Source organism: Podarcis gaigeae, assembly GCF_964106915.1.
Source record: "Podarcis gaigeae genome assembly, chromosome: 9".
NCBI classification, from domain to species: Eukaryota; Metazoa; Chordata; class Lepidosauria; order Squamata; family Lacertidae; genus Podarcis; species Podarcis gaigeae.
This window is the reverse complement of record NC_139685.1, coordinates 76,521,178-76,546,569: the sequence shown is the minus strand read 5'-3', so window position 1 is coordinate 76,546,569 and position 25,392 is coordinate 76,521,178. Positions and strand designations below refer to the sequence as shown.

At 46.7% G+C, this 25,392-nt stretch overlaps 1 protein-coding gene across 1 annotated transcript in view; it reads right to left on the bottom strand.

Moving 5' to 3' along the window:
* LOC310852737 (PC-esterase domain-containing protein 1B-like) overlaps positions 1-9,256 on the bottom strand; it is a 390,021-nt gene extending 380,765 nt beyond the window's left edge. Inside the window, exons 1-2 of the mRNA XM_083756665.1 lie at positions 9,210-9,256; positions 8,595-8,698 (exon numbers count right to left, since the gene is read on the bottom strand). The gene's annotated coding sequence lies outside the window, so the exon portion shown is untranslated. The remainder of the gene's footprint in view (positions 1-8,594; positions 8,699-9,209) is intronic.
* Between the last annotated feature and the right edge of the window lie 16,136 nt (positions 9,257-25,392).

The window sequence follows — 25,392 nt, the reverse complement described above, 5'->3', positions numbered from 1 at the left end:
TGCTGCATATCTCATTGTCTAGGGACACGGGTGGCGCTTTGGTTAAAGCACAGAGCCTAGGGCTTGCCGATCAGAAGGTTGACGATTCAAATCCCCGCAACGGGGTGAGCTCCCGTTGCTCAGTCCCTGCTCCAGTAAAGCCAGATGAGCGTCACAACCCCAGAGTCGTCCGCAACTAGGCCTAACGGTCAGGGGTCCCTTTACCTTTTAACTCATTGTCTAGACTGGCATCATTTTGCAAGAGATTTATCTGTACACTGCTTAGTTATCCAAATAGCTTCCAGACTGTCTAGGTGCATAAATCCAACTTTTTTTAAAAAAAAAAAATTATTTATTTTTTTAAAAAATAGCCATGCATAATTGAAACACACAACAGAACATAGAAACGTTAAAACAAAAACATGTACACTGGTACCTTGGGTACCACTTAATTCGTTCCGGGGGTCCGTTCTTAACCTGAAGCACCACTTTAGCTAATGGGGCCTCCCGCTGCCGAAGCACGATTTCTGTTCTTATTATCCTGAAGCAAAGTTCTTAACCCAAGGTAATATTTCTGGGTTAGCGGAGTCTGTAACCTGAAGCATATGTAACCTGAAGCATATGTAACCCGAGGTACCACTGTACAGTCGTACCTTGGATCTCGAACGGGTTGCTGAACGTTTCAGCTCCCGTTACAATCAAAACCGGGAAGTGAATGTTCTAGTTTTTGAACATTTATTTTGGAACCTGGATGTCTAACGGTTCCTGCACTTTGGTTTCCGAACGTTTTGGAAGTCGAACGGACTTCCGGAACGGATTCCGTCCGACTTGCAAGGTATTAGCAAGAGCACATCAGTTAAAACAGTCAAAACAGCAACTAAGGCAATTGAAATGGAGACAGGAGATAAAGGCATGGTTGACCGTGCAGGGCAGGTGGGTTTGGTTTAGCGAAACCAGCCTCCTCGTGGCCAAATTGGGACCCCTTCTGGGTCTAATTCAGCTGGCAGGCTGGAAGTTCACAGCCCCTGGTCCAGCTCTACGGTCTTGCGTAGTGTCCCCCTGCGTAAGGGTCTCCGCTACGCGAAAGCTCAGGTAGAAGAATTTGGATTTGATATCCCGCTTTATCACTACCCCGAAGGAGTCTCAAAGCGGCTCATAATCTCCTTTCCCTTCCTCCCCACAACAAACACTCTGTGAGGTGAGTGGGGCTGAGAGACTTCAGAGAAGTGTGACTGGCCCAAGGTCACCCAACAGCTGCATGTGGAGGAGCGGAGATGCAAACCCGGTTCACCAGATTACGAGTCTACCGCTCTTAACCAATACACCATACTGGCAGGTAGCCACCGCTAGAAGGAGCAGAGATGATTGAGCAATGTGCCCCCCCCCCAAGGATCGCCAAAATGACACAAGGTGTCCGGAATACCCCATAAGGGGAAAGGAGCAGTTTTTCTTATAACACAAGTTTGCCCGTGAACATCCAGGCTCCCCACCCCTTGGGTTGACATCGATCTAAGTGCAAACTTGTGTTATAAGAAAAACTGCTCCTTCTCCCTTATGGCAGGCATAGGCAAACTCGGCCCTCCAGATGTTTTTGGCCTACAATTTCTATGATCCCTAGCTAACAGGACCAGTGGTCAGGGATGATGGGAACTGTAGTCCCAAAACATCTGGAGGGCTGAGTTTGCCTATGCCTGCCTTATCGGGTATTCCGGAGCCCACATAGAGTCCTTATATGGGTTCCCTATCGGTAGGAGAAAACAGAAGCCAACCAGAATACAGTGGTACCTCGGGTTAAGAAATTAATTTCTTGAGTTCTTAACCTGAAACTATTCTTAACCTGAGGTACCACTTTAGCTAATGGGGCCTCCCGCTGCCGCTGCTGAGCGATTTCTGTTCACATCCTGAAGCAAAGTTCTTAACCTGAGGTACTATTTCTGGGTTAGCGGAGTTTGTAACCTGAAGCGTATGTAACCCGAGGTACCACTGTATATCGAGAAGCAAAGTGGCTAGTAAGCCTGATCTTTATTAAAGGAACTGTTGCAACAGGGTCCCCACTCACCACATGCAGAAGGAAGGAGAACCCTGAACAATGGTGCACAAGCCCTTATATAGACTTTTGAAACTGCCCACCCTGTAGCCCTAGACCACCCCTTGAAACATCATAGATACATCACAGAAGGAGGCGGTCTACAGCAGAAATCCTGCCTGCCAGGATACCTGATAATGGTCACTGATTGCTCTACCTGGGAAGCCCGGCCATTCTTTTGTGATGGTTAATACTTTAGTTCCTGAATCCAGGTCACAAGCTCACCCTATTCATACACAAATACGTCCTTAAGGCAGGATTTGCAAGCATAAAGACAATGGGAAGGCTTTCCCCATTTGCCTCCCTGACTGTAGAGGAATATCTGAGGTCCTTGGGAGAGTCAAAATGGCTCCAGGATTGCTCTCCTGTACTATTTCAGACACATGGTTCATGCATTTAGATATGTGTGCGTTTATGAACATTTATTCTATATCTGAGACCTTAAAATTCTCAAAACACTTGGAGCAACAAACCCTCCAGACTGAGCCATCAACGGAGAGACAAAGAATGCGATGAAGTCGACTTTAAAGATGTTTCACTCCATTGTTATGTCACCATCAGGAAAGAAGGAGACTCATGTTCTGCTGTAATGCACGGGTAGAGGGAATGGGGAAGCATGTTTATTTATTTATTTTGCAAAAAGCAAGTTGGGTGGGGGGGAATGTGGGCCTGAACGAACAGGTGAGGCAGTTAGTTCACCTAAGAGTCAAATCCTTAACAAATCAGACCAGCAGCGTCAAGGGATACAAGCTCAATCGCCTCTTGTTTTGCAAAGCCGGAACCCAAAACCGTTATCTGCTTTAAAGGCAGAGTTTAACAGAGCAACACCCACGCACCTCCGCAGTTTGTGTCATCTGCAGAGGGCAGCAACCACAACAGTAGACAAAACTGAAAACTTCCACCAAAAATAAGTACCAGAACAAAAGCCAAGTATTTATTCGGCTCTAGGACTGCCAAGTGCTTTTTAACACTAGAAATTTGCTGACGATAGGGGTTTAGCAGCAAAGCAGCCAGTGTCACGAAGGAAACAATCTTGAATAATTTGATTAAAAAGGGAAACAAACAAATGCCCAAGGATCTCTCTAAGCCGTTGGGGGTTTTTTGAGGGGGAGAGATAATTGGCATTAAACCTGCCAAACATGTCTCATTGTTTAAGCAAGCCTAAAGAAGTGCAGATTTTTGGAAAAAATGAACCGACTGAATAAATAAATCCTGACTTCACATGTACGCTGATGGCTCCCAGTTGTCAACAAATGACCAGCAAAAGGAACTTGGGGATATATTATGGTGGACAGATGAATGACACTGTTAGCCCAGTTTATAGGTAAAGGTAAAGGTACCCCTGCCGGTACGGGCCAGTCTTGACAGACTCTGGGGTTGTGCGCCCATCTCACTCAAGAGGCCGGGGGCCAGCGCTGTCCAGAGACACTTCCGGGTCACATGGCCAGCGTGACATCACTGCTCTGGCGAGCCAGAGCTGCACACAGAAACGCCGTTTACCTTCCCGCTGGTAAGCGGTCCCTATTTATCTACTTGCACCCGGAGGTGCTTTCGAACTGCTAGGTTGGCAGGCGCTGGGACCGAGCAGCAGGAGTGCACCCCCCCGCAGGGATTCGAACCGCCGACCTTTCGATCGGCAAGTCCTAGGCGCTGAGGCTTTAACCCACAGCGCCACCAGCGTCCCAGCCCAGTTTATAGCAGCTGTGAAAAAGGTTACTGGTCATTAGTAAAAGGAACTGAAAGCAAACATTGCAAACAATATTGCAATGCAAATATATAGCTCCACCACGTATGGGATACTGTTCAATGCTCGCTGACCTTCAAAAGGGGTGTAGTAAAGTTAGAAATGGACAGAAACTCCTGTAAGGAAAAAATGGCAATATTTGGGGGCTTTCCAGTTTAGAGAAAAGGCAGGTAAAGATGTATAAGACACAGGCATATAAGATTATGCATGAGGATAGATAGAGCCACCTGTGACTTCCGTCTGAAACACATTCCCAGAAAACTTACATTATTAATTTCATTAAAAAATTATGCAATGCCTGACTGTAAAAACAAAAACCTCAAAGCAGTTCACAAGAAAAGATTAAACAATTTAAATTATCCCTAAGAAACAATAACTTAAGTCGTCCAAAATAACATTAGCCTAAGGACAGACCAACTTTCCAAACATCTGTGACCTCTGGCTTATTCCCCTCAGTCCTTTGGTGGAGATGCTGTATTTGCCAACCTCTCCTCCTCCAATCCTCTAACTCTTTCTTTTAAAACAGGTTATTTATTTATTCTTTTCATGAGCAGCTTTGAGGCTTTGTTCCAATTGATCCACATATAAATCCTGAGAAATCAATAATATAAATGTGCTTTCAATTGCAGGCGCCTTGAGGGCAGGGACTTTGTAGTTCTGCGCCTCTCTCTGCAAAGCACTGCATGCCCCTTCACCCCAGCACTGAAATATAAATACTGTATTTTTCGCTCTATAGGACGCACTTATTCCCCTTCAAAAATGAAGGGGAAATCTGTGTGCGTCCTATGGAGCGAAGACGCCATAACCCAGCGACCCTCTCCTGGCTGGAATGGTGACGCGCGACTATGGCAGGAGCCTCTCCGCTGCGCCTTTCCGCTGCTCCCTGACCGGTGGGCTTCCCCCCGCCAGCCCCAAAGAGCAGGTCGAAAGGAACCTGAAGCCTGGAGAGCGAGAGGGGTCAGTGTGCACCGACCCCTCTCGCTCTCCAGGCTTCCAAAGTAGCCGCCCGAACGCACCTTAAACGGCACCTTGTTTTAGAGCGGGAAAACAAGAGAGGGGAAATTCTCCCCCTCTCTGTGCAGCGCCTCCTGCCGCTCCGCTGAAGGGGCGCTGGGCAGAGAGGGGGAGAATTTTTTTTTCTTGTTCTCGCCCCTCTAAAACAAGGTGCGTCCTATTGTCCGGTGTGTCCTATGGTGCGAAAAATATGGTACTTCTTTAGCATGTTTAGCAGAGAAGTTGGGTTTGTCCGCCACTAACTTTTGGTTTCAATCAGAATTACAGAAATAAGGAATTCGGAAGCCTTTTGTTCAACAGTCATGGCAAGGTTAAAAGAAAAACGCAGAAAGGTAGAGGCACTCAAGGAAATTGCAACCAAAAGGAGGAAACAAGGAGCTACTGAAGGCTCAAAAACCACAGACCCAAACGACCAGCACACAACTAAACCAGAAGCACTCTTGGACGACCTCCAGAGCAAGGGATGTGAGGAAAGAAAAGAGTTTTCAAGCCCTTTTTTGCAAAAGCTGTCACGCAGCTCTAAATGACACAGTAGCTCTTACCATAATAATTGAATCATAGAATTGCAGAGCTGGTGGGGACCCCAAAGGTCCTCTAGACCAACCCCTGCAAAGCAGGGGTCTCAGCTAAAGCATGCAGGGCAGATGGCCACCCAACCTCTGCTCAAAAACCTCCAAGGAAGGGGTCTTGCCAAAGGCAAGGTGGTTCTTTTAAAATGAGATTCGGAAGCAATACAAAGCACAAGTGAGCGAGATGATTAAAGATTTTACTGTACAGTCACACCTCATGTTACGTCCGCTTCATGTTACGTTCTTTCAGGTTACAGTGACCCGGAAGTACCGGAAAGGGTTACTTCTGGGTTTCGCCACTTGCGCATGCGCAGAAGCGGTGAATTGCAACCCACACATGTGCAGACACGCCGCTGTGGGTTGTGCTCTTTTCATGTTGCAAACCGGCCCGTTCGCAACCAGAGGTACCACTGTACTTAATTCATTCCGGAGGTCCGTTGTTAACCTGAAACTGTTCTTAACCTGAAGCACCACTTTAGCTAATGGGGCCTCCCGCTGCCGTCATGCAATTTCTGTTCTCATCCTGAAGCAAAGTTCTTAACCTGAAGCACTATTTCTGGGTTAGCGGAGTCTGTTACCTGAAGCGTATGTAACCAGAGGTACCACTGTATTCTAAACAGCAAGCAAATAGTCATAGCAAGCAAGCACTTCAATTTGCCACTTGGAAGCCCTCAAGAAGCGGCAAAGTTTGCCACACTTTGCAAGGCCCTGTGGCCAGATCAGTCCTTGCATGAGCTTCTCCCAATTCTGCCCCAATCCATCCGATTTATAGATAGCTAGCCTGTGTGGCCAGCCCCACTGGCTACGTGCAGATGATCATTCATTACTAGCTACGTGACCCCCTCCCAATGCCTTACTTTCTCAAAACAATGTCCAACATCAAAGAAGGTCAAAACAAAAAAAAATCCTTCCAGTAGCACCTTAAAGACCAACTAAGTTAGTTCTTGGTATGAGCTTTCGTGTGCATGCACACTTCTTCAGATAGTCTTTAAGGTGCTACTGGAAGGATTTTTTTTTTTGTTTTGACTATGGCAGACCAACACGGCTACCTATCTGTATCAAAGAAGGTAACCAGCACTATCACTTCCTCCCAACTAATTAGGACATTAAAAGCTGTTCTTCATGCCGTCAAAGAACTTAACAAGAGACAGGGAGCGGGAAGGAACAGAGACAGGGAGCGTAACCATGTCAGATCACTAACAATTTATCTTCCAGATAGATTGCCCATACAGTTAAATATTTGGCTATGCAGTGGTACCTCTGGTTGTGAACGGGATCCGTTCTGGAGCCCCGTTCACAACATGAAAGGAACGCATCCCGCATCTGCGCATGCGCGGGTCACAATTCGTCGCTTCTGCGCATGCGCGTGATCTCATTTTGCACATCTGTGCAAGCACGAGAGGCGAAAACCGGAAGCAACCCTTTCCCCGATCAGGCTGAATTCAAATTAAAGGCCAGGAGGAATAGCTCTGTCTTACAGGCCTGACAGAAGGAGGTTAAATCCTGCAGGGCCCTAGTCTCCAGGGACAGAGCATTCCACCAGGTCGGAGCCATCACCGAAAAGGCCCTGACCCTGGTGGAGGATAGTCTGACTTCCTTAGGGCCCAGGACCTCTAAACTATGGTTATTCATGGACCTTAAGGTCCTCTGCAGGGCCTACCAGGAGAGGCGGTCCCGTAAATACGAGGGCCCTAAGCCACAAAGGGCTTTAAAGGTCAAGATCAGCACCTTGAACCTGACCCTGTACTCCACCGGGAGCCAGTGCAACTGGTAAAGCACTAGGTAAATATGCTCCCATGGCAGAGACCCCGTGAGGAGCCTCGCTGCAGCATTCTGCACCTGCTGGAGTTTGAGGGACGCTCACGGCCCGCAGCCCCGCGTAGAGCGAATTACAGTAGTCAAGCCTGGAGGTGACCATCGCATGGATCACTGTGGCCAGGGCAGGGCGGGAAAGGTAGGGACGCAGTAAGGTATGCTGTAAGGACGCAGAACAGTTTAGCATCATCAGCAAACTTGGCAACCTCACTGCTCACTCGGAACTCTGCATTGTTTAAGAGCAAATTTAAAAGCACAACGCCCCCCCCCCAAACCGTGGGAAAACGCTGTCTCCCTCCGCCTGAAAGCGAGATGGGCGCCGCACCCCACAGTCGCCTTTGACTGGACTTAACCGTCCACTGCTCCTTTACTTTTTCTACCTTTTAACACATCTCTCCATTTGGAGAGCTTTTCGTTTGTTCCTACCATTTCCTTCCTGCAACTTCACCAGTTTCTGGTCCCAAAGAGGACCTCTCCTCTCGCCTTCGCAGCATTTGCCCCGCGTCGTTCCGCTGCTCTTAAATTTCGCAAACCCCGTCCCGCAAAACCACCGCTTTTCCAACCCACAACCTCCTTTCCCCCATCTCCAAATAAGAGAACTCGCTTGCCGCAATGCTTCGGGAGTCGCCCGGGCATGTTTCGGACACAGCCCGCCTACGACCTCCTTGAAAGCCAAAACGCGAACCCCGCAAGGTTAGACCAGTCCCTGCCATGTCCCCTTGGATGCGCAGAACAGACCCAGGCAGCCATCCCGAGCGGCGGCCGCTCCAGTCTCAGGGAGTTCCAGGGTCGCCCTCGGAAAGTGGCGGCAGGGGTTGGACTATGGGGGTCCCTTCCAACGCTACCATTCTCTCGTTCTCTCCCCGGGACGGAACCCCCCTTCCCTTTGGCCACCCTGCGCGTCCACGGCCCGGAGCGCGACACTCGAACCCAGAGCTCTGCAGCGCCCAGCTAGCCCCGGCCAAGACGACGCCTCCCCGCCAAGCCCTTCTCACCGCTCACAGGCTTCCTGCCCGAGCTGGCAGGAGGCGCTCCAGCAGGGACAAGAGCGCGCGTCCGCACGCAGGCAGGCAGCAGCAGCACGCCCCCCCCCCCCCGCCCGGTGCGCCCAAGCCCCGCAGGCGGACAGAGAGAGATGCGCCCGGGAGCCGCAGGAGGAGAGCTTTTCCCCGAGGAAGACGAGCAAAGGGCCAAGCCGCCCCTTCATTCACTCCCTGAGACGCCACTCCGGGCCAGCCCCAGCTGGATTGGACGGCCTGAGGGCCAGGGAGGCGAGGACTTCGGAGGTCGGTCCCCTTTCCATGCAGCTCCGCAAACTTCGCGGAGTTTTCCTGCAAAGCGCGCAGTACGAAAAAGCAACGCGTGGGTAGCAGGTGCGCGCGCTTACTTTCCGTTTGGAGATGCTCCTGGAGAGCTCTGGGCACTTTGGGAATTTCCAGCAACTGGTGCCCGTTTTCAGCAAAGCCTTTCCCAGCCACTGTTTGTTCCCGCCTTGAAAGAAAAAAAAGCAAGTCAGAAATCCGGGAGGTTTTTGCCTCCGCAGAGGGAAAGGAAACCGAAAGCGGAGAGAGGCTCCTGCTGCGTTTCCATAGTTTTGCCCAATCCGGACTCTGCCAGATCTGAGTCATCCTATGAAAGCAGAGACGCGACTGGATGCAGCTCTCCCCGGCAGAGAGAAAGAAGGATCCCTCTTAGGATCTTCCCGTGGATTTTACGCAATGCCCTGTCTGTCCGGAATGATTCTTTGCAGGGGGTTTCTAAGGGGACAGGGCTGAAACCGAGTAGTAGAATAAACGCGCGCGCACAAAGCTTGTTGAAGTTTTAAGTTTAATGTACTGTACATAAAAGACTGTGTTTAACAGCGTTGTATTTAAAAGTGCTGCATAGGAAGTTCTTTCTTTAAACACAAAGCTAGTGTTTTTCCATTGTGCAGGAGCAAAACTAATCCCATGAGCCATCACGGGATGTGACCTAAGAACTTGTACAGTATAAGTGAATTTACCCCTAGAGGACGCTTGCAAACCACGGAAGCAGTGTGTTATTGGAGAGATACAGAGAAACTCCCTTTTAATAAAGATGCTTAATCTCTTACTCTGGGAGTAGAGAGGAACTTCATGCAACTGAAACTCGTTGATTTTTTTTGCAGTGTATTATTTTATTATTTTGTAACTGAATATTTAAGACTGTTCTGTAGTAAAGCTTGAAATTCATTCTGGCGGTGGAGAGAATTAATTTCTACACAAGGTTCAGGCCAGAGATACTAGCTGTACAACTTGTAACACAAGGAGAACACTGGTTAAAATTAAGAGACACAGAACCATAGAATTGTAAAGTTGGAAGGAACCCTCTACAGTGCAGGAATCTCAACTAAGGCATCCATGACAGATGACCATCCAGCCTCTGCTTAAAAACCTCCGAAGAAGGAGAGAGTCCGCCATCTCCCAAGGAGTCCATTCCACTGTCAAAACAACTCTTATCACCAGAAAGCTGTTGGAATCCCCTTTATCCTCTTGGTCTCCCTCCTCTGCACACCTTCCAGCTTCTCAACATCCTTCTTAAATTGTGGTGCCCAGAATTGGACACAGTATTCCAGGTGTGGCCTGGCCAAGGCAGAACAGAGTGGGACTATTACTTCCCTTGATCTGGTCACTATACTTCTGTTGATGCATCTTGGAATAGCATTAGCTTTTTTTGCTGCTGCATCACACTGTGGACTCGTGTTAAGTTTGTGGTCCACCAAGACCCCTAGATCCTTTTCACACATGCTGCTAGGAAGCCAGGTGTCCCCCGTCCCCTATTTGTGCAGCTGGTTCTTCCTGCCTAAGTGCAGAACCTTACGTTTGTCCCTACTGCAATTCATTTTACAGTGCTACCTCAGGTTAAGAACTTAATTTGTTCTGGAGGGCTGTTCTTAACCTGAAACTGTTCTTAACCTGAGGTACTACTTTAGCTAATGGGGCCTCCTGCTGTCGCTGCGCCGCCATCATGCGATTTCTGTTCTCATCCTGAAGCAGGGGCGCCGACTTATAAAAAATATTGGGGGGGCCCATACCGGGGTCCTGCCCTGGGAAGTTTTCTAAGAGCCGCTCCCGGCCCGTTGCTGCTGCTGCCGCCCGCCTCGTGGCCCCCTCGCCAGCTGAGAGAGGGAGAGAGACCGAGAAGGAGAGAGATGCGTGGTGGGCAAGGCAAGTGCCAGCCGCGCCTCGCCTCCCACCGCCCCTCGTGCCGGCCGCCCACTCCCCCCGCGCGCGCTCGCTCGCTCGCCCTCCTCACCCCAGCTCTTGGCCGTTCGCCCCAGGAACTCGCCGCTGTTGGGGTTGTAGATGAACCTCTGCCACTCGGCCATAGACTGGCTGAAGGGCTTCTCCTCCTCCTTGGCCATAGCGAGAGAGAGAGAGAGAGAGAGAGAGGCTGGAAAGAGAGAGGGAGCTCGGCGGTTCGCAGGCAGTTTTTCCCCTGCCGAAACAACAGCGGCTCCTCAGAACCGCTAAGTAACTCTCCCTCAGGCGCCCGGCGGGAGAGCAGAAGAGAGGAAAAGGAAAGAGGGGCTGGGCCAGTCGCACGCACCGAGCAAAACTACTCGCGCCGCCTCTTTTACTACCGTAATAATTATTTGTTTTAACTCATTACTGAATGTATTTTAAAAGGTAACTATCATCAAACAAGGAAAATAAAAAATACCAACATAATTTTGTGATTTTTACAAAGCATAATATAACTACCGTATTTTTCGCTCTATAACACGCACCTGACCATAACACGCACATCGTTTTTAGAGGAGGAAAACAAGGGGGAAAAACATTCTGAATGAAACAGTGGATGTATCATTTTTGTGCTTCATGCTGTGGCCACAGACATGTGATCTGATGGTGAATTTGGGCTGACCCAATGCAAAAATCCTGAGGATCCATGTGGATCCATGTTTTGTAACCACGTTTTTGCACCATTGCAGCCCCAGGCAACAGTGGGTGCGTGATTTTTGGGGGGCAGGCTGTAGCCATGGACATGCTATGTGCTCTGATGGTGAATTTGGGCTGACCCAATGCAAAGATCCTGAGGATCCATGTGGATCCATGTTTTGTAACCACGTTTTTGCACCATTGCAGCCCCAGGCAACAGTGGGTGCGTGATTTTTGGGGGGCAGGCTGTAGCCATGGACATGCTATGTGCTCTGATGGTGAATTTGGGCTGACCCTATGCAAAGATCCTGAGGATCCATGTGGATCCATGCTTTTTAACCACATTTTTGCACCATTGCAGCCCCAGGCAACAGTGGGTGCGTGATTTTTGGGGGGCAGGCTGTAGCCATGGACATGCTATGTGCTCTGATGGTGAATTTGGGCTGACCCAATGCAAAGATCCTGTGGATCCATGTTTTGTAACCACGTTTTTGCACCATTGCAGCCCCAGGCAACAGTGGGTGTGTGATTTTTGGGGGGCAGGCTGTAGCCATGGACATGCTATGTGATCTGATGGTGAATTTGGGCTGACCCTATGCAAAGATCCTGAGGATCCATGTGGATCCATGCTTTTTAACCACATCTTAAGTGGGGAGGGAAGGAAAAACACAGAAGGGACACGGAGCAGGAGAGGGGTGTGCAGAGAAGCAGCTGGCTAAGAATGCAGGAGAGGGGTATAACAGGAGGAGGGAGGAAAGGAAGGCAAATTTTCCCTCACCTACCCACCCAAGTCAGCCAGCTCGCGCGCTCTCTCTCGCTCTCTCTCTCTCCCTCCTGCACGGAGCACAGAGACACACTCTGCTTTCCCTCTGCCTGGAGGGGAGGGGCTTTCCCTGCTCTTTGTTCCGTTTGAGCAAACACAGCAAGGAAACAGAGCAGGGTGGGCAGTAAGACCCTGAGGCAGAATGCAGGAAAGCAGCCGCTTCCTCTTTTCAGCTTTTCCTTCTAGGAGAGCGCGATTTGATTTTTGCCTGCTTTTTTTTTTGCCTCCCCTCGCACCAATTGGCTCCAGGGACCACACATTCGCTCTATAACACGCACAGACATTTCCCCTTCCTTTTTAGGAGAAAAAGTCTGTGTGTTATAGAAGGAAAAATACGGTAATAATTTTCTTAAATTATTGGGGGGGCGGAGCCCCCCCAAACGAATTTTTGAGGGGGCTCGGGCCCCCTCAGGCCCCATGGAGTCGGCGCCTATGTCCTGAAGCAAAGTTCTTAACCTGAGGTACTATTTCTGGGTTAGCGGAGTCTGTAACCTGAAGCGTATGTAACCTGAGGTACCACTGTATTAGTTTGGGCCCAGGTCTCCAATCTGTTCATCCAGTCATCTTGAATCCTGATTCTGTCTTCTGTAGCATTAGCTACCCCTCCCAGTTTGGTGTCATCTGCAAATCTGATGAGCTTCCTCTCAGTTCCTTCATTCATTTTAACTCATAAAAAAAAGAGAGATTCCTCTGTCATGACTTCTTTTTGAGAAACCCATGCTAGGTCTTAGGGATCACAGCATCCTTTTTTATGTGCTCACAAACCGACTTTTTAATTATCTGTTCTAGGACAAACCTAGACAGAATCTTAAAAAGCAGAGACATCACTTTGCCGACAAAGGTCCTTATAGTTAAAGCTATGGTTTTCCCAGTAGTGATGTATGGAAGTAAGAGCTGGACCATAAAAAAGGCTGATCGCCAAAGAATTGATGCTTTTGAATTATGGTGCTGGAGGAGACTCTTGAGAGTCCCATGGACTGCAAGAAGATCAAACCTCTCCATTCTGAAGGAAATCAGCCCTGAGTGCTCACTGGAAGGACGGATCCTGAAGCTGAGGCTCCAAGACTTTGGCCACCTCATGAGAAGAGAAGACTCCCTGGAAAAGACCCTGATGTTGGGAAAGATGGAGGGCACAAGAGAAGGGGATGACAGAGGACGAGATGGTGGGACAGTGTTCTCGAAGCTACCAGCATGAATTTGACCAAACAGTGGGAGGCAGTGGAAGACAGGAGTGCCTGGCATGCTCTGGTCCAGGGGGTCACGAAGAGTCGGACATTACTAAACAACTAAACAACAACAACAGGACATTTCCTGGGGTTACAGGAATTCTAAAGTCATATATATATATATATATATATATATATATATATATGACTTTAGAATTCCTGTAATATATATATGTACATAAATGTACAAGGCAAACAGATACATAAGTATATAAACCACGTGTCTGAAATAGTACAGGAGAACAATCCTGAAGCCATTTTGACTCTCCCAAATTGACCTCAAATATTTCTCTGCAAGGAGGAAGGAAATGCGAAAAGCTTTCCAATTGTTTTTGGATTGTAGGGGCTTACACCTCCCTTTTTGAATACAGCCTGGCAAGTATCTGTTAAGCTGAGCACTCTCAATATGTGTAAGAGATTCAGGAACTAGGTATTTACCATCTCAAAGAAATGGCCAGGCTACCCAGAAAAGGCAATCAGATAAGGCATTATCAGGTATCCTGGCAAACAGGAAAGAAGCAACACGCTCAAATTTCTGGCTACAGGGAGGGCAATTTCAAAAGTATATAAGAGCTTGCACACCAATGTTTTGGGTTCCTCTCCTCCCTCCCTGCGTGGGGTGAGCGGGGGACCCTGTTGCAACAGTCTAATAAAGATCAGGCTTACTAGCTGCTTTGCTTCTCAATATTCTCTGGTCGGTCTCTGTTATTTTCTACTGATTAAAAACCTACATAAGGACTCTATAAGGGCTCTTGGATACCCCATAAGGGTTAAAGGAGCAGTTTTTTCTTATAACACTGGTATAAACATCAAGCTGACCAGTCAATCGCTATCTGGGTCTCCTCTTTCCCCTCTTTTTCAAGATGTGGCCTGTCTGAGCAGAAGTGTTTTTACACCTTGCACACCAAAACCAAGCAGATGAGGGAGAACATGACAGAAATTGCAAGCTTCTTTAGGATGCACAAGATCTTGGATTAAGCGGATGCATGGTTTCCTCTTGGGCTTTAAGGTCATTTGCAGAGTGTTCTGAGCAGCTGAAATGTCCCTGGTCCTCAATAGTGGCTTTCCTGGAGCTATGCAGCATCAAAAGGAGACTGTAAATAGAAACCCCTGAACTGAAATGTATCAAGCACTTCAGTGCTAACACTTGTGGATTAAACTATTTTCAGCACATTATGTTTTAATTGGCATACCTATGCCAGGATAAGATCAAACCTCTCCATTCTGAAGGAAATCAGCCCTGGGTGCTCACTTGAAGGACAGATCCTGAATCTGAGGCTCCAATACTTTGGCCACCTCGTGAGAAGAGAAGACTCCTTGGAAAAGACCCTGATGTTGGGAAAGATGGAGGGCACAAGGAGAAGGGGACGAAAGAGGACGAGATGGTTGGACAGTGTTCTCGAAGGTACCAGCATGAGTCTGACCAAACTGCAGGAGGCAGTGGAAGACAGGAGTGCCTGGCGTGCTCTGGTCCAGGGGGGTCACAAAGAGTCGGACACTACTAAATGACAAATGCCAGGATATCTATGCTTCCAATAACTGTTTTACGGATTGCAGCTGTCAGCTGTGTTTTTTTCTGCACTTCATTTCCAGCGACCTCACACTTTGCAAAAAAAAGGAAAACCATGCACATATATTCCTGTGACCCAGCATAACAATTAAAGCAGTCCATAAAAGCTTGCGCCATTATGCATTCCTCAGTCTTCAAGGTGCCGCAAGGATATTTATTGGCTAGCTGGTGGTGTTTTTTTAAAGCATGCTGGTGATTGGACATAGTCAAGGAGCTAAGGAAAGACACTATCCCAGCATTGTCCAGAAGTGATCAATCTCTTTGCAGATAAGATCGGTTGCTTGCATTTAAATTCCATTGTGAGGAGTCATTTCACTCCAAGGAAACAATTAACTACAAACCCCAAAGACTGAATTATTCTGTTCTGTCATTTGGAACCAGAAAATGTGGTTAGCTCAACCAGGCTAACTTGGTTAAAACATACATTAATTGCTTTGATCTAATAATTAAAAAATACAAATAAATTAGGGTTGCCATATTTTAAAGAGAGCAAAAATGAGGACACATTTATCGATTTCTACTTTTAACTATGGGACACGGGTGGCGCTGTGGTGTAAACCACCGAGCCTCTTGGGCTTGCCGATCAGAAGGTCGGCGGTTCGAATCCCCTTGACAGGGTGAACTCCCGTTGCTCGGCCGCTGCTCCTGCCAACCTAGCAGTTCGAAAGCACGTCAAAGTGCAAGTGAGTAGGTAAACGGCGTTTCCGTGCGCTGCTCTGGTTCACCAGAAGCGGCTCAGTCATGCTGGCCACATGACCCAGAAGCTGTATGCTGGCTCCCTCGGCTAATAAAGCGAGATGAGTGCCGCAACCCCAGAGTCGTTTGTGACTGGACTTAACTGTCAGGGATTCTTTACCTTTACCTTTACTTTTAACTATGGATCGCAATGACGACTCTCATTTTTTCATGTAGGAAGCGGCTTTGAGTGTGTGGGAATAAAATTATGTGTGTATGTATGTATGTATGTATGTGTGTGTGTGTATGTATGTAATAGTCCGAACTCCGATGGGGTTGCTAAGTTGGTCAGCTGCACCAGAAAGATGCAGATGGACCCAAGAAAATCTTCTAATAAAAACAATTTGAAAAAAGAAAGATGCAGATGGCCGTACAACAGAGATTTCCCTGAGCTGTGACTCCTGTGATGATTTTAAGGGGTCTGTTGGCCGGGGATTCCCCAAAGGAGTGGCAAAGGAGTGGCAGACAGAAACAAACTCTGAGGAAAAACAAAGCCTATTATTGGCACAAACACACGCAAGGACAAGTCTCTCTGAAGGAGCCACAGGAGTACTGTGATGTGCTTTATTACTTATTTATAAGTGAAGAACATTCTTATGCATGGGTAGGCAACCTGAGGCTCGGGGCCGGATCTGGCCCAACCGCCTTCTCAATCCGGCCCGCATACAGTCCAGGAATCAGTGTGTTTTTACATGAGTAGAATATGTGCTTTTATTTAAAATGCATCTCTGGGTTATTTGTGGGGCATAGGAATTCGTTCATTCCCCCCCCCCCCACAAAATATATATATATATATAGTCCGGCACCCCACAAGGTCTGAGGGACAGTGGACCGGCCCCCTGCTGAAAAAGTTTGCTGTCCCCTGTTCTTATGCATTTCTATGGCACACATGTGTCTCCTATCAGCCCATGATATGGTTAGAACAAAACATTTTACAGTGGTACCTCAGGTTACAGACGTTTCAGGTTACAGACTCCGCTAACCCAGAAATAGTACCTCCGGTTAAGAACTTTGCTTCAGGATGAGAACAGAAATTGCGCTGCGACAGCAGGAGGCCCCATTAGCTAAAGTGATGCTTCAGGTTAAGAACAGTTTCAGGTTAAGAACGGACCTCCAGAACGAATTAAGTTCTTAACCAGAGGTACCACTGTATAACCATTACAGCACACAGTGGTGAGGCAAAGCCAATGAGGGATTTTTCACAAAGCCTTCAGATCCTTCCTTTATTCATTAACTTTTGATTAAATGCCACTATCCCTCAACATCCTCATTAATTAACTAATGATTAATTGCAGCGGTTCTCCGTGGCTGACTCCATTCTTCTATATTGACTGACGATTGATATGGTCGTTCTAACCCGCTGAATTCCTTGCCTTCTGCCAGAGCATGGGAAATCTGGTTGCTATAGTCGCTATCTATAAACATCAGTCTACTGACAAGGGCTAGCTGAAGTTCATGGGCATATGGCTAAGCTGCAAAACAAATTCAGATAAAACAAGAAAACATAGTTTTCCCCTTCGCTTGCATTGCAGGGGGTTAGACTACATGACCCATGGGGTCCCGACTCTACAGTTCTATGATCACAGAATATTTTATACAGTCAATTAATATTAGAGAAACAAAGTACCTGACTCTGCATAGGGCAGTTTCCTATGCTCCAAATTCACAGCTCAAACGTGCAAGCATGCAACTCTGCATGATCCTTTCTTAAAAACAACAACAAATAATTGCACTGATGTCAGGTTTTCACTCGTACATCAAACTTTCTTGAATGCACTAAATAAAAATCAGCTGCAGGCAGTTCTTTTCTTGAGGGGGACGCGGGGGGACGTATAAAGGTAAAGGTAAAGGGACCCCTGACCATTAGGTCCAGTCATGACCGACTCTGGGGTTGCGGCGCTCATCTCGCTTTACTGGCCAAGGGAGCCAGCGTACAGCTTCCGGGTCATGTGGCCAGCATGACTAAGCCGCTTCTGGCGAACCAGAGCAGCACACGGAAACACCGTTTACCTTCCCGCTGGAGTGGTATCTATTTATCTACTTGTACTTTGACGTGCTTTTGAACTACTAGGTTGGCAGGAGCAGGGACTGAGCAACAGGAGCTCAACCAGTGTGGGGATTCAAACTGCCAACCTTCTGATCGGCAAGTCCTAGGCTCTATGGTTTAACCCACAGTGCCCGGGGCAACCCTCCTTGGTTGGTACCAGTCTTCAAAACTCCCATTGTTCTAGGCCCATTTTGCGACAGGGAATTTCATTAGCGTAAGCAGCTTCTGAGCTCTGAGCGCAGTACTGCGCCTAAGATTTCAGATTAAAACTGCAGAGTAGAAGGAAAGTAGGACCTTTTTCTACCTCCCCATTTCCAGCTACTCTCTGAAGACTGGAGAAGAGACCCTCTGAAGAATATTAGGGGTGGGTGAATTCTTGGGAGGGGGGACAACAACTGCCCCCCCCAGGCCCATGAGCAGCTACCATTTCGGAGAGGCACAATGACACAAATGCGTGCGTAAAGTCGAGCGCCACGTCCCAGAAAGGGCTCCTTTCTTTGCACCCTGCGAGCGCCTCTGGCTTCATCAAACGATTCGGATTTGGTGAAGACAGGATTAGGCGAAGCTCGCGTCCGAACCACGGAAACGCGACCGGCGCCTCCCTTCGCTTTCGTTTCCTCGAAAGCCTCCGACGGCGGATGCCCTTTTCATAGCCCAGGAGTCGGTTTCGTTTCACAGCAAGTTTTTTTTTTTGGGGGGGGGGGTGCGTCGGCAGTGTCCGCTTATGGATGAAACGATTTCCTGGAAAGGCTTTGCTGAAAACTTGAGACCAGTTACGGGAAATTCCCAAAGTGCCCCCGGGCTCTCCAGGAGCATTTCCAAAGGGAAAGCGCGCGCGCGCGCCTGCTTCCCACGCGCTGCTTTTTCCTTCTGCGCGCTTTGCGTGATAACACTGCAAACTTTGCGGCGCTGCATGGAAAGGGGGCAGACCCCCTAAGTCCCCGCCTCCCTGAATGGCAATTCAGCGGGTTTGTTAGTCCGGTCCTACCTGAACCCAGGTGTCCTGGCAGAAGGGCTACTGGAACCATTGGCCAGAATGGAGGAAACTCCGAAGGCAAAAGTTGGGTTCATGAGCATCCTTAAGAGCAGAGATGTGTGTCCTTGGTGCTGGAATGTGTGTGGACAGAGACAGATTTATGGATACTAACAAGCCATACACAGGGAGAAAGAGAGGAAACTGGGAATTTCCAGTAAGAAAGGTTGAACAAACAGTGCGCGTGTAATCTTTGCAGCTCCAAACTCCCCTGTTTCCCTACATTGCAACAAAAATGAGACATTTATTTCTTTCCTGAAGTTCTTGGAATGGGATTATCGCAATTTTTGTGTGACTTGGCCGTCTGAATATTCTGGTTTATGGCAAAAAGGACAAGACAGGCTACAGTGACAGCGATGGCCGGTGAATAAATATTGATTTTAAACTCTGGATCATAGATTTTAGCTGGAGGAGTGTTATTTTTTAATGTAAATAAGTATATTGGGAATTTTAAATTTTGCCCACCGCATCCGCCCCTTTATATTGATGTAGTACATGTTGCTGATGTTATTTTGTTGTCTGGTCTTTGACCACAATAAAATTGATTAATTTGATTGTGACTTGGTCATTGATCATTACAGAGCTGGTTTTTTTATATATATATAGAATTGACACCATGATGCTAACAGGATAGGTAATGAAAGACCACTTGAAAAGTATAGAAAATTGAGGTTTTCTGGAAGAAAGTTTATATAAATGAAGAGAATAGGGATGTTTACTCACATTCTCTCCCCCCCCCCGCACCCCACAATTTCTTAAAACTTTCCCCCCCTAAAATAATAATTACATACCACAATATTTCCCCCCCTATGTCTCTAGTTTATCTGTAAGCCGCTTTGAGTCCCTCTCAGGGAAAAAGGCGGGGTATAAATAAATATATGATAATAATAATAATAATAATAATAATAATAATAATTCATTAAAAATATCAGAGCAGTTTACAACAATTGTGCATAAAACCACACAATAAAAAACATTAAAAAGTTAAAGTCAGAAATGAGCTAACTGCTATGGAAGGAAAGCGGTAGTCTTAATTGCCTGCATAAGCTTAATGGAATATAAAAGTTTTCGGCAGCAGGCATTTATGAGTTGAAATAATAATAATAATAATAATAATAATAATAATAATAATAATATATTATTATTTATACCCTGACCATCTGGCTGGGTTTCCCCAGCCACTCTGGGCGGCTTCCAACAGAATATTAAAATACAATAACCTATTAAACATTAAAAGCATCCCTAAACAGGGCTGCCTTCAGATGTCTTCTAAAAGTCTGGTAGGTGTTTTCCTCTTTGACATCTGACGGGAGGGCGTTCCACAGGGCGGGTGCCACCACCGAGAAGGCCCTCTGCCTGGTTCCCTGTAACTTGGCTTCTCGCAGTGGGGGAACTGCCAGAAGGCACCTGCTGAATTTCTACTGAAAGAGATTTCCACAATACTGGACCAAAAGCACTAAAAGACTCAGTTTCTGGTTGTCTAAGGGGTTTTGCCAACCCAAGGAAAGACCAGCCTTCTGTTGCCTTTGCCAATGTCCAGATCATAGAATTGCAGACCTGGAAGTTGGACGTTTGTGGGGGTTCAGAAAATCACTTTGTGCTCACCCAACACTTTCCCCGTTTTATCCCACCTGTGCATGTGAGGACCTGGCATTGGGGTCGGCGGTTCGAATCCCCACGACGGGTTGAGCTCCTGTTGCTTGGTCCCTGCTCCTGCCCACCTAGCAGTTCGAAAGCACATCAAAGTGCAAGTAGATAAATAGGCACCGCTCCGGCAGGAAGGTAAATGGCATTTCCGTGCGCTGCTCTGGTTCGCCAGAAGCGGCTTAGTCCTGCTGGCCACATGACCCGGAAGCTGTACGCCGGCTCCCTTGGCCAGTAAAGTGAAATGAGTACCAAAACCCCAGAGTTATCTATGCAGAATTGGACAAAATGACAGGAAGGATTCGAAACCTGCGGGACCAGAAATTTACAGAAGATTGGAAGAAGTATATGAATTATTTGAAGAGCAACTCTAATCAACAAATTACGCTAGCAGGACTACAAGAAGTTTTGTAAGGAGGAATATATGAAGTGTTACAAAGCAGACAAAGAATAGAGGTGTTGGTTATGAGTTTGAAATGTAACAGGGAAAATAAGAAATGTATACTAAGAGATTAGATTGGAAAATTTTCAGACAGGACTGATGGAAGTCAAAAAAATTGAATAAGATGTAAAAGTATGTTTAATTACTGTTGAAAATTATATGTTAAAAAACATTATGTGTGTGTGTGTACCAGATATAGATATATCTGGCCCTCTTTGAAAAAAGTTTGGACACCCCTGGCTTACATGGATGGAGAGAGGTTGCGGGACTGGATCGGGGCCTCCCATGCAAAAGCGAGAGCCTTGCCCTTTGCTCCGCCCACTGTTCTACCTGGCCACGCCCACGACCAGCATGCAGACCCCATCAGAATGGTTCCCCACACACAACTCCAGCATTTTGAGGGGGGCTGTGTGTTATGCTCTCATTCTTCATGGAATGAGGTTGCCCCAAAGAATGTTGATTTTAATGAACATCTTCCGTTGGCAAACCTGTTGGGGGTCTCAAATATGGTGGGTGGAGAGAATGGGAATCCCCCCTCCCTGTGGCTCTCTATATGTCCTTTCATTCATCAAATACAGCTTTATTTGTAAATGGACCCATTTCCTTGACCTTGACCCGGAGCGCGGCTCCTTTAAGACCATGGAGATTCCCAAAGCGCGTTCCTTAGGTGCCATAATAAACGCGGCCAGCAGGGGGCGCTGAAGTCCCTATGGGGGCGTTTTGGGGGGAGCGGTTTGTTCTTTGCACGTGCTCAGAGGCTGCAATTGCAATTGCAAGCGCTGCTAAAGTCGGTAAGTGGCCTGTAATAGCCGGAGAGGATTCTTTGCAAAGCGGGGGGGGGGGGGGAGAGGAAGTATGGTCGGTGGGGTGATTGATTGATTGAATCCCAAAGCGACTTACAAACAGTAAATAACAATAGTGCAATACGAAATCATTAACAAATCAGCAATAGAACAATTGCAACCCATAAAACTCTGTTAACAAAGCAGCAGCAACCAAGACAAATAAGCTAAACGTTGCAACAAAATGAACCTCTGAGCCATAACTCTGGAAGGAAAACCTTATGAATGGGGTTGCCCTGTTACTTCCAGAGTAGCACAAATAGGGTTTCTGTGCTCCTCCTGCAGGGAGCCTGTGCAGCTGCTTGCCTAACAGGTTGCAATCCTTGCATGTGTTGGAGGAAATAATCATTTAATAAAACTCTTTTTTGGGGGATGATTCCGTTTTATTTCAAGTCTGTGTGGCCTAGCCAAGCTCAAAGGCCCTGCAACTGCCTTTTGTGGTACAGAACTATCTGCTTTTCAGTTACAGATAGGTAGCCGTGTTGGTCTGCCATAGTCAAAACAAAAAAAATTCCTTCCAGTAGCACCTTAAAGACCAACTAAGTCAGTTCTCGGTATGAGCTTTCGTGTGCATGCACACTTCTTCAGATAGGTATCGTATCTGAAGAAGTGTGCATGCACACGAAAGCTCATACCGAGAACTGACTTAGTTGGTCTTTAAGGTGCTACTGGAAGGAATTTTTTTTGTTTTATCTGCTTTTCCTTACTGTACTGTAAATATTAAACTGTTAGAATCCAGAGAAGTGTCCAGGTGGAAATTTGTTTTTACTTATTTCCATGTTATTGTGTAGTTATCCTTGAATAGGTTAGTATTTTTCGGGGACAGACACCCACCCAAGTATTTTCTTTTCTTTACCACTGTTATTTCCGTTTTACTTTGTAACTGATCCGATTGTTTCACATTCATATTTTTTAACCATCATTTTTGCTTTGTTTTGTTTTTATTAATTTAAAGTCCTGCCATTGATCCAAATTCTTCAATTACTTTTAACACTTTCACCGCTGAGGATTGTGGTTCCTGTAATGTTAAGACTATATCATCAGCGAACGCTTTGACTTTATATTCTTCTTTTACCCTGCATTTTATTCCTGTAATTATTTCTGTCTCTCTTATGTTTTGTAATAGCACTTCAAGTGTTGATATGAACGATAAGAGGCGACAGTGGGCACCCCTGCCTTGTGCCCTTTGTGATTTGAAAACTCTCTGCCAATCCGTTATTTACTATAAGTTTCGCATTTTGATCTTTATAAATTGCCTCTATACTTCTTAAAAAGTTTATGCCTAGACCCATTTTCTAGATTCTTTTTCATAAAGAACCAAGACACATGATCAAACGCCTTCTCCGGGTCTATAAAAATTAGTGCAGCTTGTTTATTTATCTTGATTTCGAAGTATTCAATTATATTCAATATATTACGCATATTGTCTTTTAAATGGCATCCTAGCAGGGGGTCCAGGTGGAAATTGGCTAAATCTCTGGGAAAATCTGGACTTAAGACATTGGCTGTGTGGTTTTTGCTGATTCCTAGCTCAAAAAGGGCAAACAACTTTGGGCAAAGCAAAAAAAAAAACTTGTGATCCTCTGATTGGTGGAATGAAATGGCACATATACAGTGGTACCTCGGGTTACATACGCTTCAGGTTACATACGCTTCAGGTTACATACTCCGCTAACCCAGAAATAGTGCTTCAGGTTAAGAACTTTGCTTCAGGATGAGAACAGAAATCGTTCTCCAGCAGCGTGGCAGCAGCAGGAGGCCCCATTAGCTAAAGTGGTGCTTCGGGTTAAGAACAGTTTCAGGTTACGAACGGACCTCCGGAACGAATTAAGTACTTAACCTGAGGTACCACTGTAATCTGGAAGTGTACAAGAAACGTTGCTTTGGATCTGTTGCTTTGCAGCCTCCTTGTTTTTGAGTTTGCCCATTTGTGTTTTAGCAAAGCCCCACCTTTGGCGCTGTGGGTAAAACCTCAGCGCCTAGGACTTGCCGATCGCATGGTCGGCAGTTCGAATCCCCGCAGCGGGGTGCGCTCCCGTTGCTCGGTCCCAGCGCCTGCCAACCTAGCAGTTCGAAAGCACCCCGGGGTGCAAGTAGATAAATAGGGACCGCTTACCAGCGGGAAGGTAAACGGTGTTCCGTGTGCTGCGCTGGTTTGCCAGATACAGCTTATCACGCTGGCCACGTGACCCGGAAGTGTCTGCGGACAGCGCTGGCCCCCGGCCTCTTAAGTGAGATGGGCGCACAACCCTAGAGTCTGGCAAGACTGGCCCGTACGGGCAGGGGTACCTTTACCTTTACCTTTTACCTTGGAGCCCCATCCTTTAAAAGTTTCTGGGAGAAATCCCTCCAGTCTAGGAACCTCTTTTTAAAGTTCTCCATCACACGCATTTTTTAAAAATCGATTTAACAAAAAAATATACACCGCTTGATTGGAATAAAACCACTGGGCGGATTACAAGGACTATTAAAACTAACTGTTAAAAGCAGTTTTAAATGTCTTAAGGATAATTAACAGAGAGATGAAATTGTAGCTCTGTGAGGTCAAGGAGACTCTTAAGCAAACCATAGTTCCGGTATTCTATAGGGGAAGTCATGGCTAAGTTTTTTTTGTACTTTATTGTTTTAAAATAGATACATTTATTCCAGGAAAGCAAACAAACCAACAGACAACCATACAATTAAATAAACTATAAACAAACTATAAATTGACAAACAAACAGAATACTTAAAAAATTACGATATAAAAGGAAACTTCTTGGCAGAATTAGACTGAACCTTGCAATTAGACTTACAGTACTATATAAGTACTAAATATAAGTACTAGATTTATACAGTGAAACTATATAAGAAATATGTAACTCTGCGGTATAAGATAATCAACAGCTAAAGTACAGCGAGACTAATTGGAATTCATTTTTAATTTTTTGTTTTACAAGTTTTACAATCGTTCACATCATTGGGAGTACAAAGGATGTTAGTTATAAGAACTGTGTTGTTTCATATATTGCTACTGTCTGTTGGCTAAGATTATTTTAAATGTTTGGTGTGGATCTGACCTACTCAGAAGTAAGACCTGCTGAGTTTGGTAGGGGGCTTGTTGTTGTTGTTTAGTCGTTTAGCCGTGTCCAACTCTTCGTGACCCCCTGGACCAGAGCACGCCAGGCACTCCTGTCTTCCACTGCCTCCCGCAGTTTGGGCAAACTCATGCTGGTAGCTTCGAGAACACTGTCCAACCATCTCATCCTCTGTCGTTCCCTTAGATAGAGGGTAGAGGGCTTACTCTCCAGTAAACGGAAGATTGGGGCTTCAGTGATTTTTGGCTTTGGGTAGCCTCAGTCCTCAGTTTGCTCTCCCCGAGAGAAGCCCCAACAAGATGAATTGGGTTACTCCTGAACAAGTGCCTTGTGTATTGCGGCCATTTTCGGTGCCTGTGTCTCGGATCTGCCCCTTTTCACTGCAAATTAAGGGCGGGGCATTTATATCCCACCTGGGATAAAGCTGAGGAGCCAATTCTGCTTGCCTGACAGTTGCTTTTAAATGCAAGCAAGAGCTCCTGCTGTTTGACTCTTTGGATTCCAGTGGATTGGAGCCTCCATTTCATGAACCTCAAGTAAGTACTTGCAGCACTCTCCTGAGTGCTTGCTGGGCTCTGACCCCAGTTGACAAAGAGCGGACGAGAAAGAGAGGCCAGAGATCACTTCAAATTGTCGGGTACATTTCATGGCTCTGAAATTTGAGTGTAAAATCCCAACAAATAAGCGTAAAAGCCTTCCTTGGCTGTTAGGGTGTAGACCAGGGGTCAGCAAACTTTTTCAGCAGGGGGCCGGTCCACTGTCCCTCAGACCTTGTGGGGGGCCGGACTATATTTTTTTTTGGGGGGGGGGACAAATTCCTATGCCCCACAAATAACCCAGAGATGCA